The 24,030-nt window shown below is 48.7% G+C and overlaps 1 protein-coding gene and 1 pseudogene across 1 annotated transcript in view; one reads left to right on the forward strand and one right to left on the reverse strand.

Moving 5' to 3' along the window:
* EEF1AKMT2 (EEF1A lysine methyltransferase 2) overlaps nt 1-24,030 on the reverse strand; it is a 331,933-nt gene that overhangs the window by 108,015 nt on the left and 199,888 nt on the right. The gene's annotated exons all lie outside the window — the stretch shown is intronic.
* On the forward strand, nt 7,923-8,999 carry LOC126962578 (nucleophosmin-like; annotated as a pseudogene).

Consider the following 24,030-nt stretch of genomic DNA (forward strand, 5'->3'; position numbering starts at 1 on the left):
CTTGCATACTAATTTAATAATCTGTCCTTTTAGGTCTATTTCTTTTTCTTTTTCTTTTTCCTTTTTTTTTGAGACAGGGCAGTGTTTCACTCTGCCACCCAGTTTGGAGTGCAGTGGTACAATCTCGGCTCACTGCAGCCTTGAACCTCCCTGCAATCCTCCCTCCTCAGCCTCTCAAGTAGTTAGGACTACAGTCATGTACCACCACCCCCAACTAATTTTTATATATTTTTTGTAGAGACGGGGTTTCACCATATTGCCCAAACTGGTCTCGAACTCCTGAGCTCAAAATATCTGCCCATGTCTGCCTCCCAAACTGCTGGGATTACAGGCATGAGCCACTGTGCCTGGCTAGGTCTATTTCTAATGACTGATTTTTCTCCGAGTTTGGGTCACATATTTCTACTTCTCTGTATGCCTGGTAATTTCAAACTAGGTACATTTTGTGTTTTTGAGTATTACATTTTGTGTTTTTGAGTATTATATTTTGTTGTATTCCTTTAAAGAATGTTGAGCTGTGTTATGGTAGACAGGTTATGGATGGATCAGTTGAGGGCTGTTGAACTTTTTAAGGGCATGGTGTCTAATATTTTTAAAGAGAGAGAAATTTAGAAGCTCAAAGAAATTTAAAAAATCTGAATACATATTCTTCAAAGCTACCTCCCAAAAACTGGGAAAAAATATGAAAGTCTGTTCGTTTGATGAATGACTAGGGAAGTTTTGTGTTCTACTACGGGAAAACTTTTTCACAGTTGCTGGCAGATTATATTAAGTTTTTATTTTTATTGCTCTCAAATAGCAGCTCTCAAATTTTTTGGTCCTAGGACCTCTTTAGACTCTTAAAATGTTTGAAGACTCTAAATTTAGGGCTTTTGTTAGGTGGATTATATATATCAATGACTCCTATTAAAAATGAAAATTAAGGACATTTTATTTTATTGGGATCTTGCCATATTGCCCAGGCTGGTCTCAAACTAATTGACTCAAGCACTCTTCCCACACTGCCTCTCAAAGTGCTGGGTTTTACAGGCAAGAGCCTGGACAGAAAATTGAGGAAATTTAAAATTTTCATCAATTCATTCTAAAATAACAGTAAACCTGCTAGTGTGAAGACAAATAACATTTTTTTAAAAGAGATGTACATTTTCTTTCCTTTTTTGAGACAGAGTCTCACTCCGTTGCTCAGGCTGGGGTACTGCGGCATGATCTCTGCTCACTGCAATCTCCACCTCCTGGGTTCAAACAATTCTTGTTCCTCAGCCTCCTGAGTAGCAGGGATTACAGGAGCCCACCACCACATCCAGCTAATTTTTGTATTTCTAGTAGAGATGGATTTCACCATGTTGGTCAGGCTGGCCTCAAACTGCTGACCGCAAGTGATCTGCCCACCTTGGCCTCCAAAAGTGCTGGAATTACAAGTGTGAGCCACTGTGCCCAGCCAAGTAACTACATTTTCTAAAACAAAAATGCTTAGTGAGAACAGTAGTATTATTTTACACTTTTACAAATCTCCTTAATGTATGGCTTAATAGAAGACAGATTTTCATATTAGCTTCTACATTCAATCTGTAGCCCCTCAAAAACTCCACCATACACTCATGAAAGAGTAAGAGTATAAAGAGGTAAATAACAATAACAATTTAAGAATATTATTATTTTTCTTTTTTTGAGATGGAATCTCGCTCTGTGACCCAGGCTGGAGTGCAGTGGCACAATCTCGGGTCCCCGCAACATCTGCCTCACCGGTTCAAGCGATTCTCCTGCCTCAGCCTCCCGAGTAGCTGGGATTACAGGTGCGTGCCACCACACCTGGCTAATTTTTGCATTTTTAGTAGAGATGGGGTTTTGTCATTTTGACCAGGCTGGTCTCAAACTCCCGACCTCAGATGATCCTCCCACCTCAGCCTCCCAAAGTGCTAGGATTACAGGCGTGAGCCACCGCACCCAGCCTTAATATTTATTTTCTATTTATCTACCAGTTTTATTTCTTTTTTCTCTTTTTCTTTTTTCTTCTTTGGAAAAATCAGGTATTTACTATTTTTTTTTTTTTTTTTTTTTTGAGACGGAGTCTCACGCTGTTGCCCAGGCTGGAGTGCAGTGGCGTGATCTCGGCTCACTGCAAGCTCTGCCTCCCGGGTTCCCGCCATTCTCCTGCCTCAGCCTCCTGAGTAGCTGGGACTACAGGCGCCCGCCACCGCGCCCGGCTAATTTTTTGTATTTTTAGTAGAGACGGGGTTTCACTGTGGTCTCGATCTCCTGACCTTGTGATCCGCCCGCCTCGGCCTCCCAAAGTGCTGGGATTACAGGCTTGAGCCACCGCGCCCGGCCTTTACTATTATTTTAAGTTCTAGCTGTCTCAGGAGTTATCAAACCCTTTCAAACTGATTGTGCGTGTGTGTGTGTTTATCTGGGTTTTCTAGTTTTCGGTGGGAAAATTGGCATATGCTCAAAGCTACTGCATCGCAGCTGAAAGTAGAATCCTTGATGAGCTCTTGAATGGGGCTTTGCTGCAAGTGGGTCATAGCTGAAAGAACTAGCTGTGTGAAGAGCTCAAACCCCAGCTTCACATGCACCAACAAGGTTGCACTTTTAGACAGTGGTAGACTCAGACCCACATGGGGAGCAGGAGCAGGGTGGTTTGGGAGAAGGGGTATGGACAATTGGGCCTGTCACACTAGGACGCTAGGAGTGAATTCTGGCTTGGCAAATTTACTCTTGGTGAGACTTTGAGCTAGTTACCAAGTTTCTTTCTTTCTTTCAGTTCTTTTACTCTTTTTTTTTTTTTTTTAGATGGGGCCTTGTTCTGTCACCCAGGCTGGAGTGCAGTGGTATGAACATGGCTTGCTGCAACCTCAACCACCTGGGCTCAAGCCAGCTTCAGACCTCAGACTCCCGAGTAGCTGGGACAACAGGTGCGCACTGCTGTGCCCAGCTGAATTCATTTATTCTACTTATTTATTTACTTAAGAGATAGGGTCTCACTCTGTCACCTCGGCTGGAGTGCAGTGGTGCAATCTCAGCTCACTGTAGCCTTGACCTCCCAGGCTGAAGTGATTTTCCCACCTCTGCCTCCCGAGTACCTGGAACTACAGGCAGGCACCACCATGCTGGGCTAATTTTTTTTATTGCTTGTACAGATGAAGTCTCACTGGGTTGCCCAGGCTTGTCTCAGACACCTGGGCTCAAGCAATCCTTCTGCCTCGGCTCCCCAAAGTGCTGGGATTACAGGTGTGAGCCATTGTGCCTGGCCTTTTAAAATGTTTTATAGAGATGGGGTTGCATCATGTTGCTCAGGTTGGTCGGAAACTCCCGGGCTCAAGTGATCCTTCCACCTCCGCCTCCCAAAGTGCTGGGATTATAGGTGTGAGACACTGCACCCAACTGCTTATTTCTTTATGAAATAGAGACGGGTGTTCCCCATGTTGCCCAGGCAGGTCTTGGACACCTGGGCTCAAGCGATCCTCCTGCCTTGGCCTTGCAAAGTTCTGGGATTACTGGTGTGAGCTACCGCCCCGGCCTTGGCTAATGTATGTAAAGTAGATAGTACCGGCTGGGTACTGAGCCAGCCCTGAAGAAATGGATGGTAATGATGTTTTTAGAGTAACTGGGCCTCACTGGGCCTGGTGGCTTACACGTGTAGTCCCACCTAATTGAGAGGCTGAGGCAGGAGGATTGCTTGAGCCTCGGAGTTCCAGCCTAGCCTGAGCAGCAACATAGTGAGACTTCATCTCCAAAAAAAAAAAAAAAAAAAAAAAAAGAAGAAAAGACCACTGGGGTCTGAATCCTTAGCATTTTTCAGACCGCCAAAGACCTGGAAGGGGTCAGAGGCTGCCGCCTGGCTGGCCCAGCTGTTGGAAAGAGGCCTGGGTAAAGGTAGGAAGAACCGCGGATTCCTCCTGGAGCGAGCTGCGCTTTCCAGCCCAGGGTGGGTGTGCTTGGAGGTAGGACCCTCTGGGCTTGTGCAAGGAAGCCCTACCAGGCCCACAGCCCAGGTTATGCTTGATGTCTTCCCCTAACAGATTCCAGGCAAGTCTCCTGCCTCCTCCAACCTGTTTTCTCCCCAGCCAGGGCAGCAGAGCAGGTCCTGCTGGCTGGCCTTTGAAGTCCTGCTTTTAACTTAGCCCCATAGCTGGGATGGGGTCAAGTGAGGAGACCCCGTGAGGATAAACTAATCAATAACCTGAAATGACATTTCTCTTATCAGTGGATCTTCCCCCTGGTTGCACTTCAGAATCCCCAGGGGAGCTTCAGCAAATACCATGGCTGGGGCCAACCCCAGGGTTTCTGGAGCAGGACTGGGGCCACTGGCAGGGTTCAAGAGCTCAGCAGGTGATTTTATTTATTTTTTGAGATGGAGTCTCACTCTGTCACCCAGGCTGGAGTACAGGGGCATGATCTCGGCTCACTACAACCTCCACCTCCTGGGTTCAAGCGATTCTCCTGCTTCAGCCTCCCAAGTGGCTGGGATTACAGGTGCCCACCACCGCGCATGAATAATTTTTGTATTAGTAGTTGAGACAGGGTTTCACCATGTTGGCCAGGCTGGTCTTGAACTCAACTTCAGGCGACCGCCCTCCTCGGCCTCCCAAAGTGCTGGGATTACAGGCGTGAGCCACTGCACCCGGCCTCAGCAGGTGATTTTAACGAGCAGAGTTGAGATGGCTAGTCTAAGCCTCTAGTCATTCATATGTATAGCCTGTTGAGGCTAGAAGAGCTCCAGAGCCCCTCCATCTGGCCCTCATCTTACACAGAGAGACTGAGGTCTGCAAGGAGCCCCTGGGCTGGGAATGACGGTCTCTGTTTCCTGCCTGCCTAGGACCTGAGACTACATTCCTTTTTTAGAGCACAGCACGGCAGTGAGCCAGCATCTCAGCCCCAAAACAGGTCACGCCAGGGAGGAGTCCAGGCCTGGTGACCATAACTGCTGTCACTCAGGGCACACCCACTGCCTGCCAGGCTCTGGGCGGACACCTTCCTTCCACCACATCGGTGGCATTGTCCACGCTCTCTGGTGATGACAATGAGGCCCACTTGGCCAAAGGCCATTTGGGAGGAAGTGACCCAGGCAGGAATCATCCCAAAGCTGACTGACCCTGAGGCCTGCGTGTGTCCCATGAACCCTTCCTCTACCCCTCCCTCCCAGGGGAGGAGACCACCAGTGCAGGAGTCAGCGGACAGGGGCCCCGTCCTGGCACTACCAGCCGGGCCAACAAGAGGAGAGAGAGGCAGGAGCAAAGACCTGCTTGTCTGAGGCTCGGTGTCTCTGGCAGTCCAAATGCCATCTGGTCCTCGGTGCAAATATATTTCTAGGAAATCAGTGATGTCCGGGCTGTCTCAGCCTCACCTCTGGACACTTATATAATCATTAACAAATGTCTGCCATTAAAGAGAAATGACTGTCATTTGACATCCAAGCTCCATTTCCAAATGGCAGACTGGTATTTACCCTCCTCCCGAAAAGAGTGGATTCTAAAACAGACGGCTGGGCTCACCTCTTCCTGATTGGCAGGAAACAATCCTCCAAATGTAAAGGTCTCAACCCAGCCTCCCAGACAGGGGGTCCTGTGTCCACCAGGTTAAGGCTCCTATTCAGATTCACCTAAAATGTCACTTCATGAAGTTGACTTTCTTTTATTTTATTTATTTATTTTTTGAGACAGAATCTTGCTCTGTCATCCAGGCTGAAGTGCAATGGCTCGATCTCGGCTCACTGCAACCTCTGCCTCCCAGGTTCAAGTGATTCTCCTCCCTCAGCCTCCTGAGTAGGTGGGATTGCAGGCACGCACCACCACACCTGACTAATTTTTGTATTTTTAGTAGAGATGGGGTTTCCCCATGTCAGCCAGGCTGGCCTTGAACGCCTGACCTCAAGTAGTCTGCTGGCCTCAGCCTCCCAAAATGTTGGAATTACAGGCATGAGCCACTGCGCCCAGCCAGCCATTGTGCCCGGCCCCAGCCTTTCTTCTAAAGGAAAGTGTTTAACTATGTAGGTAGAAAATGCACTCTTCTGCCTTTTAGATTACAAAAATGCTTACGAGGACATGAGGCGTTCTCTTGTGGCCTCATGGCTGTAGGAAGCCCTTGAGTGAAGGGTAGATGGTGGGGTGGCCTCATGGCTGTAGGAAGCCCTTGAGTGAAGGGTAGATGGTGGGGTTTTGAGGGTCACATGGCAAGTGCTGGGCTCAGCTTGGCCACTGACTGACTTCAGGAACTCGGACAGATCACTTCTCCCTGTGCCTCCACCTCCCCACCACCGCTGTTTGGTAAGGGAGCTGGAGCAGCCCAGCTGTCCACAAACCTAGCCACCCGTCAGGATGACCTGGAGAGCTTCTTGGTCTGTTGCCTTTTAAGCTCCTCGTCTCTCTGAAGCACAGCCAGGTTTGGGAACGCCTGGCCAGCAGGCTGCCAAGCCCCCAGCTCTGACGGTCTGAATGTCTGATGGAAAGCTGCAAAGTCCTTGGCCCGTCAGCAGGTCTGACCTGATGTTTTTTGCCCAGTTCAACTCCTGGCGTGTTGTAATGATGACAGATCTGGTTATCCCGGGATGGTCCATTCAGGCTTAGAACCATAGCTAACATTTGTCAAGCCCTTACGAAGGGTCAGGCTTCCTCACACCGGTATCTTGTTTATTCCCCAGAACAGCCTAAGAGGTAACTACTGTTATTAGTTTTTGTTTATGGCTAGAGAAACTGAGGGACAAAGTATCTTGCATGCATATAGGTTGGGACTTGAAGCATGGAGCCAGGACTGGAACTTGGAGGGCCTGGCCCCAAAGCCTGTGGTCATAGTCACTCCATCACTCAGTCAAAGTAATGGGACCACCCTTGGGGGTGCAAGGTGAACCCAGAAGGAAAATGGCTGCTTCCCCAAAGCCGCACACTCTCCCGTCCTCGTGCCCAGGTACCCCCGATAGGGACAATTTACTGTGTTCTGAAAAGTGTGCAGGGACCTGGTTCAGTCTTTGACATCGTGGCCAACAATCGCAAGTACCCTGAACGTCTCATTCCTTCCAAAATGGGTTTGCTGCCTGCGTGCCTGCCTTCTTCCTATGACCCTGGAAGAGATTGCTCTGGAAGGTGCCCACTGTGTGGATGGGAAGCGTCAGAGGCAAGACTCCGGGCACATCAGCGTGTCTGTAGACATGGACCTGTGGCTGCCATCTTCTGCCTCTTGGTCAGGTAGTTGTCACTCAGCTACATTTTTGCTCTGGATCCTTCCGGTGGGCTTGGCCAACCTCCTCCCATGTGCCAGCCACACTGAGGCCGTCTCAACCCTGGCTGCTCATTAAAATCACCTGCAGAGCTCTTGAACCCTACCACTGGCCCCAGCCCTGCTCAGAAGCCCTGGGGGTGGGCCCTGGCCGTGGTATTTGCTAAAGCTCCCCAGGGATTCTGAAGTGCAGCCAGGGGGAAGATCCATTGATAAGAGAACTGTCATTTCAGGGAATTGATAGTTTAGCCTCATGAGGTCTCCTCACTTGGCCCCATCCCAGCCATGGGGCTAAGTTAAAAGCAGGACTTCAAAGGCCAGCCAGCAGGACCTGATCTGCCTGCCTCATAAGGTGGGTGGATCACTTTAGGCTAGGAGTTTGAGAGCAGCCTGACCAACTTGGTGAAATGCTGCCTCTACTAAAAATACAAAAATTAGCCAGGCGTGGTGGTGCACACCTATAATTCCAGTTATTTGGAAGGCTGAGGCATGAGAATTGCTTGAACCTGGGAGGCAGAGTTTGCAGTAAGCCAAGATCATGTCACTGCACTCCAGCCTGGGTGACAGAACCAGACCCTGTCTCAAAAATAAATAAATAAATAAATAAATAAAAAGAAAGCTGGTGTGACTCCATCCTGCGCAGCTGTTCTCTTGAGCGGTGGTTGTTTACCTCCGTCCGCCTTCTCTGCCACCTAAGTGCATGCCGCCACCCGATGGAAAATTCGATGGACATGGACATGGACATGAGTCCCCTGAGGCCCCAGATCTATCTTTTCAGTTGTGAACTTAAGGCCAACAAAGATGATCACTTCGAGGTGGGTAATGATGAAAATGAGCACCAGTTATCTTTAAGAACCATCAGTTTGCCGGGCGCGGTGGCTCATGCCTGTAATCCCAGCACTTTGGGAGGCTGAGGCGGGCAGATCACAAGGTCAGGAGATCAAGACCATCCTGGCTAACACGGTGAAACCCCGTCTCTACTAAAAATACAAAAGATTAGCCAGGCATGGTGGCAGGCGCCTGTAGTCCCAGCTACTCGGGAGGCTGAGGCAGGAGAATGGCATGACCCCGGGAGGCGGAGCTTGCAGCTAGCCGAGATCGCGCCACTGCACTCCAGTCTGGGGGACAGAGCGAGACTCCGTCTCAAAAAAAAAAAAAAAAAGAAGAACGATCAGTTTACGGGCTGGTGCAAAGGATGATTGCACATTGTTGAAGCAGAGGCAATGAATTACGAAGGCAGTCCAATTAAAGTAACACTGGCAACTTTGAAAATGTCTGTACGGTCAACGGTTTCCCTTGGGGGCTTTGAAATCACACCACCAGTGGTCTTACGGTTGAAGTGTGGCTCAGGGTCAGGGCATATTAGTGGACAGCACTGAGTAGCTGTGGAGGAAGATGCAGTCAGAAGATGAAGAGGAGGAGGATGTGAAACTCTTCAGTATATCTGGGAAGCAATCTGCCCCTGGCAGTGGTAGCAAGGTTCCACAGAAAAAAGTAAAACTTGCTGCTGATGAAGATGAAGAAGATGATGATGGTGGTGATGAAGATCATGATGATTTTGATGATGAGGAAACTGAAGAAAAAGCGCCAGTGGAGAAATCTGTACAAGATGCTCCAGCCAAAAATGCACACAAGTCAAATCAGAATGGAAAAGACTCAAAACCATCAACATCAAGATCAAAAAGACAAGAATCCTTCAAAAAACGGGAAAAAACTAAAATACCAAAAGATCTAGTTCTGTAGAAGATATCAAAGCAAATATGCAAGGAAGTATAGAAAAAGCACATTGAACAGTCGTGGGCACTACTGATAAATTAAGCCCAAAGATGGGGAGAAAGGAAAAGGAGAGACAAATATAGCCCATACTGAGTGTCATCAACAATCTAGACTGTAGTCTTCTATTTTAATCTCAATCCCCTTTTCTGATTTGCCACCCATGCCTCTTCAGGCTGGAAACAATCTCACTCTTGGTTCCCTAAAGCACTTTCTTCTGACTGCTGTGATCGGTGAAACGCCCTTTGCTTTCTATTACTTGTGCATTTGCTCACCTCTGACCGTGTTTTAAATCACCTTTGTATCTCCTTAGCTGCTCAATAAATATTTGAATTTAAAAAAAAGCTGGGCGCGGTGGCTCACGCTTGTAATCCTAGCACTTTGGGAGGCTGAGGCGGGCGGATCACCTGAGGTCAGGAGTTCGAGACCAGCCTGACCAACACGGTGAAACCCCGCCTCTACTAAAAATACAAAAATTAGCCGTTCCTGGTGGCCGGCACCTGTAGTCCCACTACATGGGAGGCTGAGGCAGGAGAATCGCTTGAACCTGGGAGGCGGAGGTTGTAGTGAGACGAGATGGCGCCACTGCACTCCAGCCTAGGTGACAGAGCAAGACTCTGTCTCAAAAAAAAAAAAAAAAAAAAAAAAAAAAAAAAAAGCTAGCGTTTGGGAAAGTGTTTATAACCTATAAAGAGTAAGATTTGTCTATTTTTAACGTCCTCCCTTCCACCCTTTTCCTTCCCTCCTTTCTTCTTCCCTTCCTTCTTTTCCTCCCTCCATTTTTTTTTCTTTTTGATTCTCCCACTTTCTCCCACTGAATACCCTCAGACCTTGCCCCCTTGCCTGCCACACTCTTGCAATTGCTTCAGTCTTGAAAGCGAATGCCTCTGACCCTAACTTTCCTCCGGAAGCCCCTTCAGCTTTCCCCTGCGGCAGCTCGGAGAATCTCAGAGCCTTGCTGGTGGCAGATGGTGGCCTGCACCTTCACCTGCCTGTTAGGGAATGGCGCACCTGAGTCTTTCCTTCCTTCTCTCTCTCTTTCTCTCTCTCTTTCACTTTCTCTCTCTCTCTTTTTCTCTCTTTCTCTCTCTCTTTCTCTCTTTCTTTCCTTTCTTGAGACAGAGTTTCACTCTGTTGCCCAGGCTGGAGTGCAGTGGCGTGATTTTGGCTCACTGTAACCTCTGCCTCCCAGGTTCAAGTGATTCTTCTGCCTCAGCCTCCCAGGTAGCTGGAATTACAGGAGCCTACCACCATGCCTGGCTAGTTTTTATGTTTTTAGTAGAGACAGGGTTTCACCATGTTGGCCAGGCTGGTCTCCAACTCCTGACCTCGGGTGATTCACCCACCTCGGCCTCCCAAAGTGCTGGGATTACAGGCATGAGCCACCATGCCAGGCCTCACCTGAGTCTTTAAAGCCACAGACTGGTGAATGGGGGTGGTGCACTGGGTAGGCAGGTTGGGTGTGGCAGGGAGCTGAATGCAGCTAGCAGAGTGCACACACCTGCAGGACCTCCTTAAACTCAGGCCGGCAATGCCATTGGGGTGTTATTTCTGTCCCTATGTCAGTCGAAGCCATTGAGGCACCCATGGGCTTGAGTGCCTGCTGACCTCAAGCACAGCACCATCACTCTGGGCTCAGTTTCCCATGTTCCAGAGACTCCTCTGAGGCCCTTTCCTGCTATGAAACTGCTGTTCTGGGGCCAGGAGAACCTGAGGGCTGCCCATGTGTCCGGGGTTTCCTGTACCTTCCTGCCTGAAGCATTGGGTGGGCAAGAGAGGACCTCCTCTCCAGCTCCAGCTTGCAAAGTAGCATTGCAGACCCACCTCCTCCGCTGTCCGACAAGAATCCCAGCTGACCACGCCATGTCGGGGGCTGGCTCCATGCAGGGTGCTTCCTACTCTCCACCTCACTGGCTTGTCCTTCCCAAAATGTGGGCCACGCATGAGCCCATCATTTCACCCCTGGTGGTGTCAGTGTGAGTCTTCCAAGAAGACACCAGGACAGGATTAGACACGTTTTTTCCTATGGGGGAAGGACAAGGAGGGGAAGCAGGAGGAGCAGGGAGGACCTTCGGGTGGTAATACAGGTCTCACCTCTGTGCAAGGAGCGGTAAGGAAGGAAGTTTGGATAGAAAGAGTCCCAGGTCCCAGGAGATGGAGACCAGCCTGACCAACATGGTGAAACCCCTTCTCTACTAAAAATACACAAATTAGCTGGACACGATTGTAGACACCTGTAATCCCAGATACTCTTGAGTGGCTGAGGCACAGGGATTGCTTGAACCTGGTGGGCAGAGGTTGCAGTGAGCTGAGATCATGCCGCTGCACTCCAGCCTGGACAACAGAGGGAGACTCTGTTTTGAAAAAAAGAGGCTGGGCGCAGTGGCTCATGCCGTAATCCCAGCCCTTTGGGAGGCCAAGGCAGGCAGATCACTTGAGGTCAGGAGTTTGAGACCAGCCTGGCCAACATGGTGAAACCCCATCTCTACCAAAAATACAAAAAATTAGCTAAGTGTGGTGGTGGATGCCTGTAGTCCCAGCAACTTGGGAGGCTGAGACAGGAGAATCTCTTAAACTGGGGAGGTGGAGGTTGCAGTGAGCCAAGATCGTGCCACTGTGCTTCAGCCTGGGTGACAGAGAAGACTCTGTCTCAAAAAAAGAGGAAAGAAAGAAAGAAAGAAAAAAAGAAAAGAAAAAAAAAAAAAAAAAAGAGTGAGACTTAGGTCTCAGTGCAGCTCTGAGAAAGTCTCAGCCAGGCTGATGGGGAGGCCCAGAGCCCAGAGCCCAGTGGGGAGTCCTGTGTCCTGCAGGAATGGGCCAGAACTAGCTCCCACCATCCCCAGTCATGGGTGGGGAGGAGCTAAGAGAAGTGCATCCCAAGGGGCAGTGTTGGCTGTTAACCACCTGGGCCCCCAGTGGGGCAGGTTCTCGTGAGGGAGACACGACTGGTGTGCTTCTGTGGCCATCGCATAAATAGTTACCCAATAAGTGGAAACACCTGTCTACAAAAAGTTATACAAAAATGTTCTTAGCACCTTTATCATAATCACCACCAACTGGAAACCACCCACCTGCCCGTAGACAGGCAAAATGACAAAGAAATGGGGCTGGGCAGGGTGGCTCACGTCTGTAATCCCAGCACTTTTGGAGGCGGAGGTGGGTGGATCACTAGAGGTCAGGAGTTCAAGACCAGCCTGGCCAACATGAAGAAATCCTGTCTCTACTAAAGATACAAAAAATTACCCGGGTGTGGTGGCATGCACCTGTAGTCCCAGCTACTGGGGAGGCTGAGACAGGAGAATTGCTCGTACCTGGGAGCCGGAGGTTGCAGTGAGCTGACATCGTGCCACTGCACACGCAATGATGGATATGAATTAAAATGAATGAAAGGGCCAGGCGCAGTGGCTGGCCCTTTCATGGGAAGCTGACGTGGGCAGATCATTTGAGCCCAGGAACTCAAGACCAGCCTGGGCAATACAGGGAGACCCTATTTCTACGAAAAATTAAAAAATTAGTGGGGCATGGTGGCATGGGCCTGTAGTCCCAGCTACTCAGGAGGCTGAGGTGGGAGAATCACTGGAGCCCAGGAGTTCAAGGCTACAGTGAGCTATGATTGTGCCACTGGACTCCAGCCTGGACAACAGAGTGAGATCCCATTGGTAAAAAAAAAAAATTTTTTGGCCGGGCGCGGTGGCTCAAGCCTGTAATCCCAGCACTTTGGGAGGCCGAGACGGGCGGATCACGAGGTCAGGAGTTCGAGACCATCCTGGCTAACACGGTGAAACCCCGTCTCTACTAAAAAATACAAAAAACTAGCCGGGCGAGGTGGCGGGCGCCTGTAGTCCCGGCTACTCGGGAGGCTGAGGCAGGAGAATGGCGTAAAAACCCGGGAGGCAGAGCTTGCAGTGAGCTGAGATCCAGCCACTGCACTCCAGCCTGGGCGACACAGCGAGACTCCGTCTCAAAAAAAAAAAAAAAAAAAAAAAAAAAAATTTTTTTTAAGTGTAAAACAAGGAATGAAGTACTGATACGTGCAATGATATGGACGAATCTCAGAAACATTACATGGAAGCAACACACAGGAGAATACATATCATATGATTCCATTTGTAGGAAGTCCAAGAAGGCAAAATTAATCTCTGGTGATGATGATTAGTGCCTAGTGGATGGAGAGACAGGGACTTGTCTGAGATAATTCAGTGGAGTGATGGAATGCTCTAGATCTTGATTTGGGCTTGGTTATACTTTGTCAAAACTAACTGAATTGTACTACAAAGCATATGCATTTTACTGTTGGTAATTTTTACCTCAATAATTAAAAAAAAGCCTCCACTCTACAGATGAGGCTTAGAGAGGTTAAGGGTTTGCCCAAGATGCACAGCAGAAGGGCTCAGGTTGGAATCCCGCCTGCTCAGTCACTAGTGCATGCCCATCAGGGTCCCAGCTGCCTCATGGCTCCTAATGCTGACTTAAGAGGCTCCTGCACAGCCAGATATACTCCTGGATCCCTCTCCCAGGTGGGAGGCTGAGGCCTCAGGATTCCAGAAGACACTATAGCTCCTGGTCTGGGGACCAGTCCCTGTCAACAAAGCTGGGACTTGGCCTGAATCAACCTTCTTCTCCCTAACACCTGGAAACCAGTGATCTTTTCACTGTCTCCATGGTTTTGCCTTTTCCAGAATGTAGTATAGGTGGAATCATACATCATGTAGCCTTTCAGTTGGCTTCTTTCACTTAGCAATATGTATTGAAGTTCAGGTCTTTTCATGGCTTGACAACTCATTTCCTTTTTAGGGCTGAATACTATTCCATTGTCTGGATGTACCACAGTTTACTTATCCATCCATTGAAGGTCATCTTGTTTGCTTTCAATGTGGCAATTATGAATGAAGCTGATATAAACATCCATCTGCAGGTTTTTGTGTAGACATAAATCTTTAACTTACTTGGATAAATGTGTGATTGCTGGATTGTATGGTAAAAGTATGGTTAGTTTTGTAAGAAACTGCCAAACTGTCTTCCAATGAGGTGGTACCATTTTATATTCTCACCAACAATGAATGAGAGTTTTTTTTTTTTTTTTTTTTTGAAGATGGAGACTCGCTTTGTCGCCCAGACTGGAATGCAGTGGTGCAATTTCGGCTCACTGCAACCTCTGCCTCCCGGGTTTAAATGATTCTCCTGCCTCAGCCTCCTGAGTAGTTGGGACTACAGGCACCCGCCACCACACCCAGCTAATATTTTGTGTTTTTAGTAGAGATGGGGTTTCACCATGTTAGTCAGGATGATCTCGATCTCCTGACCTCATGATCCGCCTGCCTCAGCCTCCCAAAGTGCTGGGATTACAGGCGTGAGCCACCGCGCCGGGCAGAATGAGAACTCTTGTTTCACATCCTTGCCAGTATCTGGCATTGTCAGTGTTTTGGATTTTAGCCATTCTAATAAGTGTGTGGTGGTGTCTCACTGGTTTTTTGTTTTGTTTTGCTTTTTGAGACACAGTCTCATTCTGTCACCCAGGCTGGAGCGCAGTGGCATGATCATTGCTCACTGCAGCCTTGACCTCCCTGGGCTCAGGTGACGCTCCCGCCTCAGTCTCCTGAGTAGCTGGGACTACAGGTATGGGCCACCATGCCTGGATAATTTTTTGTATTTTTAGCAGAGACAGGGTTCCACCATGTTGTCCAGGTTGGTCTTAAACTCCTGAGCTCAAATGATTCATCCACCTTAGCCTCCCGAAGCGCTGGGATTATAGGCGTGAGCCACCACTCCTGGTCCTCATTGTTATTCTGATTTGTAATTCTCTAATGAATGATGTTGAGCACCTTTTCATATGCTTATTTTCTATCCACATACAGTCTTTGATGAGGTGTTTATTCATATCTTTTGCCCTTTTTATGATATTTAACTTTAAAAAATGTATTTGCTGCTACTGTATAGAAATACAATTATTTTTGTACACTGGCCTTCTATTCGTGTTTAACTTATTCTAGTCAGGTTTTGTAGATTCATATTATTTTCTATGTGGATAACTATATCATACACAAAAACAGTTTTACTTAGTCCTTTCTGGTTTTTTGTTTTGTTTTTGTTTTAGACAGAGTCTTGCTCTGTTGCCCAGGCTGGAGTGCAGTGGCATGATCTCGGCTCACTGCAACCTCCCCCTCCCGGGTTCAAGCAATTCTCTGCCTCAGCCTCCCAAGTAGCTGGGATTACAGGCACCTGCCACCAGGCCTAGCTAATTTTTGTATTTTTAGTAGAGATGGGGTTTCACCATCTTGGCCAGAGTGGTCTTAAACTCCTGACCTCGTGATCCACCTGCCTCGGCCTCCCAAAGTGCTGGGATTACAGGTGTGAGCCACTGCGCCCCTTTCTGATATTTCTGCCTTGTTTCTTTTTCTTGCCTTATTGCAGTTCTAGGATTGTGTTTAGGTTTGGTTTTTTGTTTGTTTGTTTTCTGTACTCATGTTTTCAAGAGATTTTTCTCTCTGAATCTTCCTTCCCTTCCTTCCTTCCCTCCCTCCCTCCCTCCCTCCCTCCCTTCCTCCCTTCGTTTCCTTCCTTCCTTCCTTCCTTCCTTCCTTCCTTCCTTCCTTCCTTCCTTCCTTCCTTCCTTCCTTCCTTCCTTCCTTCCTTTCCTTCCTTCCTTCCTTTCTTTCTTTCTTTCTTTCTTTCTTTCTTAGATGGCATCTTGCTATGTCGCCAGGCAGGAGTACAGTGGCACGATCTTGGTTCACTGCAGCCTCTGCCGCCCGGATTTAAGCAATTCTCCTGCCTCAGCCTCCTGAGTAGCTGACTACAGGTGCGCACTGCCAAGCCTGGCTGATTTGTTTGTGTTTTCAGTAGAGACAGGGTTTCACCATGTTGGCCAGGATGGTCTTGATCTCTTGACTTCGTGATCCACCCTCCTCAGCCTCCCAAAGTGCTGGGATTACAGGCGTGAGCCACCACGCCCCAGCCTGAATGTTACTACCTTTTTTTTTTTTTGAGATGGAATCTCGCTGTATCGCCCAGGCTGGAGTGCAGTGCAGTGGCATGATCTCGGCTCACTGCAAGCTCCGCTTCCTGGGTTCACGCCATTTTACTGCCTCAACCTCCCGAGTAGCTGGACTACAGGTGCCCGCCACCACGCCCAGCTAATTTTTTTTTTTGTATTTTTAGTAGAGACGGGGTTTCACCACGATCTTGATCTTCTGACCTCATGATCCACCCTCCTCGGCCTCCCAGAGTGGTGGGATTACAGGCATGAGTCACTGCACCCGGCCCTGAATGTTACTTTTTATAGCATCCTATTCTTGTTTCCTGGATGTGATATCATCTGATATCTCTCATTGATCTTTGTTTTTTTATTTATTTTATTTTATTTTACTTGAGACAGGGTCTCACTCTGTTGCCCAGGCTGGAGTATAGTGGCACAATATCAGCTCACTGCAACCTCCGCCTCCCAGATTCAAGTAATTTTCCTGCCTCAGACTCCCTAGCAGCTGGGATTACAGGCATCCACCACCACACCCAGCTAATTTTTGTATTTTTAGTAGAGAAGGGGTTTCACCACATTGTCCAAGCTGGTCTCGAACTTTTGACCTCAGGTGATCCCCCTGTGTTGGCCTCCCAAAGTGCTGGGATTACAGGTGTGAGCCTCTGCGCCCAGCAATCTTTGTTGTGTTTATTTGTGACAGACTTTCACTCTTGTTGCCCCGGCTGGAGTGCAATGGCATGACCTTGGCCCACCACAACCTCCGCCTCCTGGGTTCAAGCCATTCTCCTGCCTCAGCCTCCCGAGTAGCTGGGATTACAGGCATGTGCCACCATGCTTGGCTAATTTTTTTTTTCTTTTTTTTTTTTTTTTTTTTTTTTGAGACGGAGTCTCGCTCTGTCACCCAGGCTGGAGTGCAGTGGCGCAATCTCGGCTCACTGCAAGCTCCGCCTCCCGGGTTCACGCCATTCTCCGGCCTCAGCCTCCCGAGTAGCTGGGACTACAGGCGCCCGCCACCGCGCCCGGCTAATTTTTTTCTATTTTTAGTAGAGACGGGGTTTCACCATGGTCTCGATCTCCTGACCTTGTGATCCGCCCGCCTCGGCCTTCCAAAGTGCTGGGATTACAGGCGTGAGCCACCGCGCCCGGCCTTTTTTTTCTTTTTTTTTGAGACGGAGTCTCACTCTGTCGCCCAGGCTGGAGTGCAGTGGCGCAATCTCGGCTCACTGCAAGCTCCGCCTCCCGGGTTCACGCCATTCTCCTGCCTCAGCCTCCCGAGTAGCTGGGACTACAGGCGCCCGCCCCTGCGCCCGGCTAATTTTTTCTATTTTTAGTAGAGACGGGGTTTCACCATGGTCTCGATCTCCTGACCTTGTGATCCGCCCACCTCGGCCTCCCAAAGTGCTGGGATTACAGGCGTGAGCCACCACGCCCGGCCATTTTTTGTATTTTTAGTAGAGATGGGGTTTCTCCATGTTGGTCAGGCTGGCCTTGAACTCCTGACCTCAGGTCATCCACCCGCCTTAGCCTCCCAAAGTGCTGGGATGACAGGCGTGAGCCACTACGCCTGGCCAATCTTTTTTAAATTTAGTTTTCTTTCTCTACATAGTCTGTTTCCTCTAAACTACTGTTTTCCTCTTTCAATCTCCTCAGATCAGTTTTCTCAAATTTTCAATAATTCTTGTTTATTTGCAATTAAGACATGGAGGCTAAAAAAAAAACGTATTGGAAGCTCTGTGCATACGAGTGTGACTTGCTGACTTTGTGCTCCTTCTTGGCATGATCAGGTTACCCACTTATTAGGGAACTCCTGTTGTCAATAACTTCAGATACTTCCTCATGGCCAGCCAAATTCCCCAGGAAATAGTCTTCCAGTTTATTGTTGGAGAGTAACAGCCTGGCTGCCAGCCTTCTAGGAGCCCAGCAGGAGGCTGTGTGGGATTTGAATAACATATTCGTGTGCACTTGGTAGGGAGGCCACATCTTCAGCCGTGCCCGGCATCCCCCCATTCAGACATTCTGTTTTACAGAGGTGGGTCCGGGGTGGAGCTGTCAGCCAGCCACATGGACGAGGAGGGCATCTAGGAATCCAACTGATGACTAATAGCTTCCAGCAGCCCTGATTTTAGTCCATTCCCTTTCTCCTCCAGTGCCAGAGGCCCTGGTATTGCCAGCTTCTGTACTTTTTTGAGGTTCTGCAGCATAAACCAAGTTGGCTGTCAGCTCTCCTCTCTGCCGGGGCAGAAACTGCCTTTCCTGGGTCTTCTAAACCAGTTCCCCTCGGCTCACTGGCTTTCTGGTTTCCAAAACGTGGCTGCTGTTTTCCTCTCCTGTTCTCTCTTTGTTGGTTTCTAACTGTGTTTGTTTATTAATCTGTATTGTAGGGTTAGTGGGATTTCAGGAGGAAGTGAAGTTAGATACATATGTTCAATCCATCATTTCAACCCAGAAATTCTACTATTACCTTTAATTTACTTAATACAGAAATAAATAGGCCGGGCGCGGTGGCTCACACCTGTAATCCCAGCACTTTGGGAGGCTGAGGCAGGCAGATCACGAGGTCAAGAGATCGAGACCATCCTGGCTAACACAGTGAAACCCCGTCTCTACTAAAAATACAAAAAAATTAGCTGGGCATGGTGGCCGGCGCCTGTAATCCCTAATTCCAGCTACTCGAGAGGCTGAGGCAGGAGAATGGCGTGAACCTGGGAGGCGGAGCTTGCAGTGAGCCGAGATCGTACCACTGCACTCCAGCCTGGGCAACAGAGCGGGACTCCATCTCAAAAAAATAAAATAAAATAAAATAAATAAAATAATGTATTGATTCTTCTTACATGGCAAATCTAGTATAACCTTTTTTATTTTTTTTGAGACAGGGTCTCCCTCTGTCACCCAGGTTGGAGTGTAGTGGCACAATCATAGCTTACCATAGCCTCTATCTCCCACTGCACCTGGCCTTTCTAGTATGATCTTAAAAATTAATGTAGGCCGGGTGCGGTGGCTCAAGCCTGTAATCCCAGCACTTTGGGAGGCCGAGACGGGCGGATCACAAGGTCAGGAGATCGAGACCATCCTGACTAACACGGTGAAACCCCATCTCTACTAAAAAATACAAAAAACTAGCCGGGCGTGGTGGCGGGCGCCTGTAGTCCCAGCTACTCGGGAGGCTGAGGCAGGAGAATGGCGTCAACCCGGGAGGCGGAGCTTGCAGTGAGCTGAGATCCGGCCACTGCACTCCAGCCTGAACGGCAGAGCGAGACTCCGTCTCAAAAAAAAAAAAAAAAAAAAAAAAAAAATTAATGTGGGTCCCCCAAGATGTAAATGCTCTTGCTTCAAAATTCATTTTAAGGAGAGGTTGCTAGGCTGGGCACGGTGGCTCACACCTGTAATCCTAGCACTTTGGGAAGCCGAGGTGGTTGGATCACCTGAGGTCAGGAGTTCGAGACCAGCCTGGCCAACATGACAAAACCCCGTCTCCCTTAAAAAAAAAAAACACAAAAATTTGCCAGGTGTGGTGGTGGGTGTCTGTGATCCAGCTACTCAGGAGGCTGAGGCAGGAGAATCACTTGAACCCGGGAGGCGGAGGTTGCAGTGAGCTGAGATCACGCCATTGCACTCCAGCCTGAGCAACAAGAGTGAAACTCCATCTCAAAAAAAAAGGAGAGGTTGCTCATGCCTTGTAATTCCAGCACTTTAGGAGGCCGAGGCAGGCAGATTGCTTGAGCTCAGGAGTTTGAAATCAGTCTGGGCAACATGTAAAACCCTGACTCTACAGAAAATGCAAACATTAACTGGGCGTTATGGCATACACCTGTGGTCCCAACTACTCCGTAGCCTGAGGCAGGAGGATCACTTGAACTCGGGAAATTGAAGCTGCAGTGCATCATGATCACACCATTGCACTCCAGCCTGGGTGACAGACTGAGACCTTGTCTCAAAAAAATAAATTAGTTAATTAAAGAGTGTTGGAAAAAGCCAGGTGCAGTGGCTCATGACTGTAATCCCAGCATTTGGGGAGGCTGAGGCTGGCAGATCACTTGAGGTCAGGGGTTCAAGACCAGCCTGGCCAACATGGTGAAACTCTGTCTCTACTAAAAATACAAAAAAATTACCCAGGCGTGGGTGATGCATGTCTGTAATTCCAGCTACTCAGGAGGCTAAGGCACAAGAATTGCTCAAATCTGGGAGGCGGAGGTGGCAGTGAGCCAAGATCATTGCACTCCAGCCTGGGCGACAGAGTGAAACTGTCTCAAAAGACACAAAAGCAAAAACAAAAATTAGCCAAGTGTGGTGGCTCACCCCTGTAATCCCAGCAATTTGGGAGGCTGAGGCAGGGAGATCACCTGAGGTCAGGAGTTCAAGACAGGCTTCGCCAACATGGTGAAAACCTGTCTCTACCAAAAATACAAAAAATTTAGCCAGGCCTGATGGCGCATGCCTGTAGTCCCAGCGACTCAGGAGGCTGAGGCAGGAGAATTTTTTCAACCCAGAAGGCGGAGATTGAAGTGAGCTGAGATTGTGCCACTGTGCTCCAGCCTGGGTGACACAACAAGACTCTGTCTCAAAAAACAAACAAACAAAGAGTGCTAGGGGAAAAGCCTTGCTTTGTCTTCATAGTCATTGCATAACAGTTCCTGAAAGCAAGATATGGTACTGACAATTCTCTTGTCTGAATAGCTATATTAAGGTGGGACTCAAAAAAAGTATTGCGGACCCACTGCGTACCAGGCCTGAACTATGACTAGTGAGGCTTCAGCTCCAATGACCCCTCCACCAGCCTCTCCTTGGGCCATCTTTACAGGTTCCTGGCTCCAGGAGTCCTAGCACAAACTTCCTGGCCACTTCCAGCCAGTTCTCCCAGTTCCTAGTCCAGCTGGACCTGTGGGGCAGGCCTCCCACTCAGCCCTTCCCACTTGGCTTCTTCCACTGTCCTGATGCTGAGAACAGAATTCTGGAGCTGGTGACCATGTAGTCACTGACACTTATGTGGAACCTCCACTTCAGGTTGCTTTCCTCTATTTAGCTAATGAAATGACTTTTGGCCAGGTGTGGTGGCTCAAGCCTGTAATCCCAGCACTTTGGGAGCCAAGGCAGGCAGATCACCTGAGGTCAAGAGTTTGAGACCAGCCTGGCCAACATGGTGAAACCCCATCTCTACTAAAAACACAAAAATTAGCTGGGTGTGGTGGCGGGCGCCTGTAATCCCAGCTACTCTGCTCGGGAGGCTGAGGCAGGAGATTGCTTAAACCTGGGGGGTGGGGGTTGCAGTGAGCCAAGATTGCGCCACCACACTCCAGCCTGGACGACAGAGCAAGACTCCGTCTCAAAATAAATAAATAAATAAAAAGAAATAAATAAAACGACTTCAATGACGACAACAAAGCAAAGCCTGTTCCTGCGATGGATGCAGTCAAATGACCCACAGCGGTTGATTGAAATGTAGTCCCATTTGTTTATGTAACTTTTTCTGTCTAGGAAGAAAGGTTGGTGAGTGACAAGTGTCCCCCTATTCCAGAGATAGGACAGGGACACATCACAGCAGAAAGGCAGAGAGAGAGCTAGGCTGGATCTGCAGGTGTGCCCCACCCCCACCCACCACACACGTGGGAGTGAAGAGTGGCTGAGAAGGACGGCCAGACTGGGGGGTAGCGAGCGCCTGGCTCTCCTCACACCCTCCCTCCTCAAGGCAAGGAAGGGGGGCACTGACAGGACCATTCTAGGGAGTGGGGTGCTTGCCAGAAAGAGAAACTGCTAGTTCACCCCTCAGGTTGATGTCTGCAGGACTGCAGAGATTCCCCCGGAGGTGCTACTAGTGATGAGTTTAGAAAAGCCCATGGGTGGGTCAGAGTGGGCCAAAGGCTGCCCGTGAAGGAGTGGGGCAGTGGCATGAGAGCTGGGAGTAGGGGAGAGGTCAGTCCCCACCTGTATCAGGGACTTGTTTGTGTCAGAGAGCCCTGGAGGTATGAGTGGGTCCCTAAACCCCACCTCTACCCTCCCCAATTGATCCCAAGAGAAAGTCAGCATTTAGCCACCTGCCATCATACAGGCATTTGATAACACAGTGAACATAACAAGCTAAGTAAAAATACACGTGTGATCCTTTGCCCTCCCTTCCTTCTCCATGCCCCAAGCCTGGAGGAGCTGCTGGCAGCAGTCAGCAAGTTGAGGAGGTAGGATGCAGGAGACAGGAAAGATGGGCTCTGGCCCCTCTTTGGGCTCACCTTGGGAGAAGGGGAGAAGCTTGGAACTGGTAATGAAATTGCGGTTTTGATTTAAATCAGACCACACTCTTATTATATAAAATGAGAATGGTTGGCCAACACCTAGAAGCCACTGGGAAGGCATGGGATCTGTTGGAGTGTCCTTCGGGAGGGGAAGAGTCAGCAAAGGAGGTTTGCAAAGCAGCGGTGGGAGGAAAGTATGGCTCACTCCTGACTGCAGCAAGTCCAGCCTCTTTAAGAACTAGGTTACCTGGCCGGGCACGGTGGCTCACGCCCTGTAATCCCGACACTTTGGGAGGCAGAGGCAGGAGGATCAGGAGTTCAAGACCAACCTGGCCAACATGGTAACACCCTGTATCTACAAAAAATACAAAAATTAGCCAGGTATGGTGGCAGGTGCCTGTAGTCCCAGCTACTGGGGAGGCTGAGGTGGGAGAATTGCTTGAGCCTGGGAGGCGGAGGTTGCAGCGAGCCGAGACTGTGCCACTGCACCCCAGCCTGTGCAACAGAGTGAGACTCAGTCTAAAAAAAAAAAAAAAAAAAAGAAAAGAAAAAAGAACTGGGTTGCCCTTACTGTATAACAAAGAAGGTGCGAGAAAGCCCTCTAGTTCTTCCTACTAATCCTTCGAAACTCAGTTCAGGTGGTCCTTCTCTGAGGAACTTTCCTGGACAAGGACTACCTGGCCCCCGTGCCCGCTCTGTCACAGCACACATTTACTCTGCGGTTTATCTGGACACTAAGGGCTACAAGGGCAAGCACCAGTTCTTACCCCTGCGCTGAGCACATTCTGGCACATGGAGACTGCTCAGTGTTTGTTGAGTTAATGAATGAAAAGAAATGAACATGGCAGGCCCAGGTACAGGACCACCTAAAGATAAGTTCTATTTTCTCTCTCTCTCTCTCTCTCTCTCTCTCTCTCTCTCTCTCTCTATATATATATATATATATATATATATATATATATATATATAAATTAGCCAGGTGTGGTGGTATGTGCCTGTAGTTCCAGCTACTTGGGAGGCTGAGGTAGGAGGATTGCTTGATCCCAGGAGGTCAAGACTGTGGTAAGCTATGATTGCACCACTGCACTTCAGTCTGGGCAATAAAGTGAGAACTGTCTAAAAAAAAAAGCAAATAAAAAAGGAAACAATAATCAAAAATGGTTAAAAGCAGGTTAGCTACTGTAAAGGTTAGGGAAACACAGGCCTTTTTCAAACTCATTAGCAAATTCTGTTTATTAAATGTCCTCATATAGAAATAAGTAGTCCCAACTGTCCCAAGAATTAAAGGGAAATGTAGCAAGTAAAAAATTCCTCTTCAGTCCGGGCGCGGTGGCTCAAGCCTGTAATCCCAGCACTTTGGGAGGCCAAGACGGGCGGATCACGAGGTCAGGAGATCGAGACCATCCTGGCTAACACGGTGAAACCCCGTCTCTACTAAAAATACAAAAAACTAGCCGGGCGAGGTGGCGGGCACCTGTAGTCCCAGCTACTCAGGAGGCTGAGGCAGGAGAATGGCGTGAACCCGGGAGGCGGAGCTTGCAGTGAGCTGAGATCCGGCCACTGCACTCCAGCCCGGGCTACAGAGCAAGACTCCGTCTCAAAAAAAAAAAAAATTCCTCTTCAAAGTTTTCCTTCTTATTAAAGAATAAATCACAAGTGTTAGAAATAATAGTTTCTTTTAAAGACTAACTCCCTTCAAGCCTTCTTGCTTTGTGCTAATAACTCTTTGTTAAGCCCTATCCTATGTAGCTGTTAGATATAAAGGAATAAGCACATTCTATGTCCTTATACTTTAACCAAAATGCTTGTGCTAGACATGCTCACAGGCAAGTAGTACATTCTGTGTCCTTG

Source organism: Macaca thibetana, chromosome 9, assembly GCF_024542745.1.
Source record: "Macaca thibetana thibetana isolate TM-01 chromosome 9, ASM2454274v1, whole genome shotgun sequence".
Lineage (NCBI taxonomy): Eukaryota > Metazoa > Chordata > Mammalia > Primates > Cercopithecidae > Macaca > Macaca thibetana.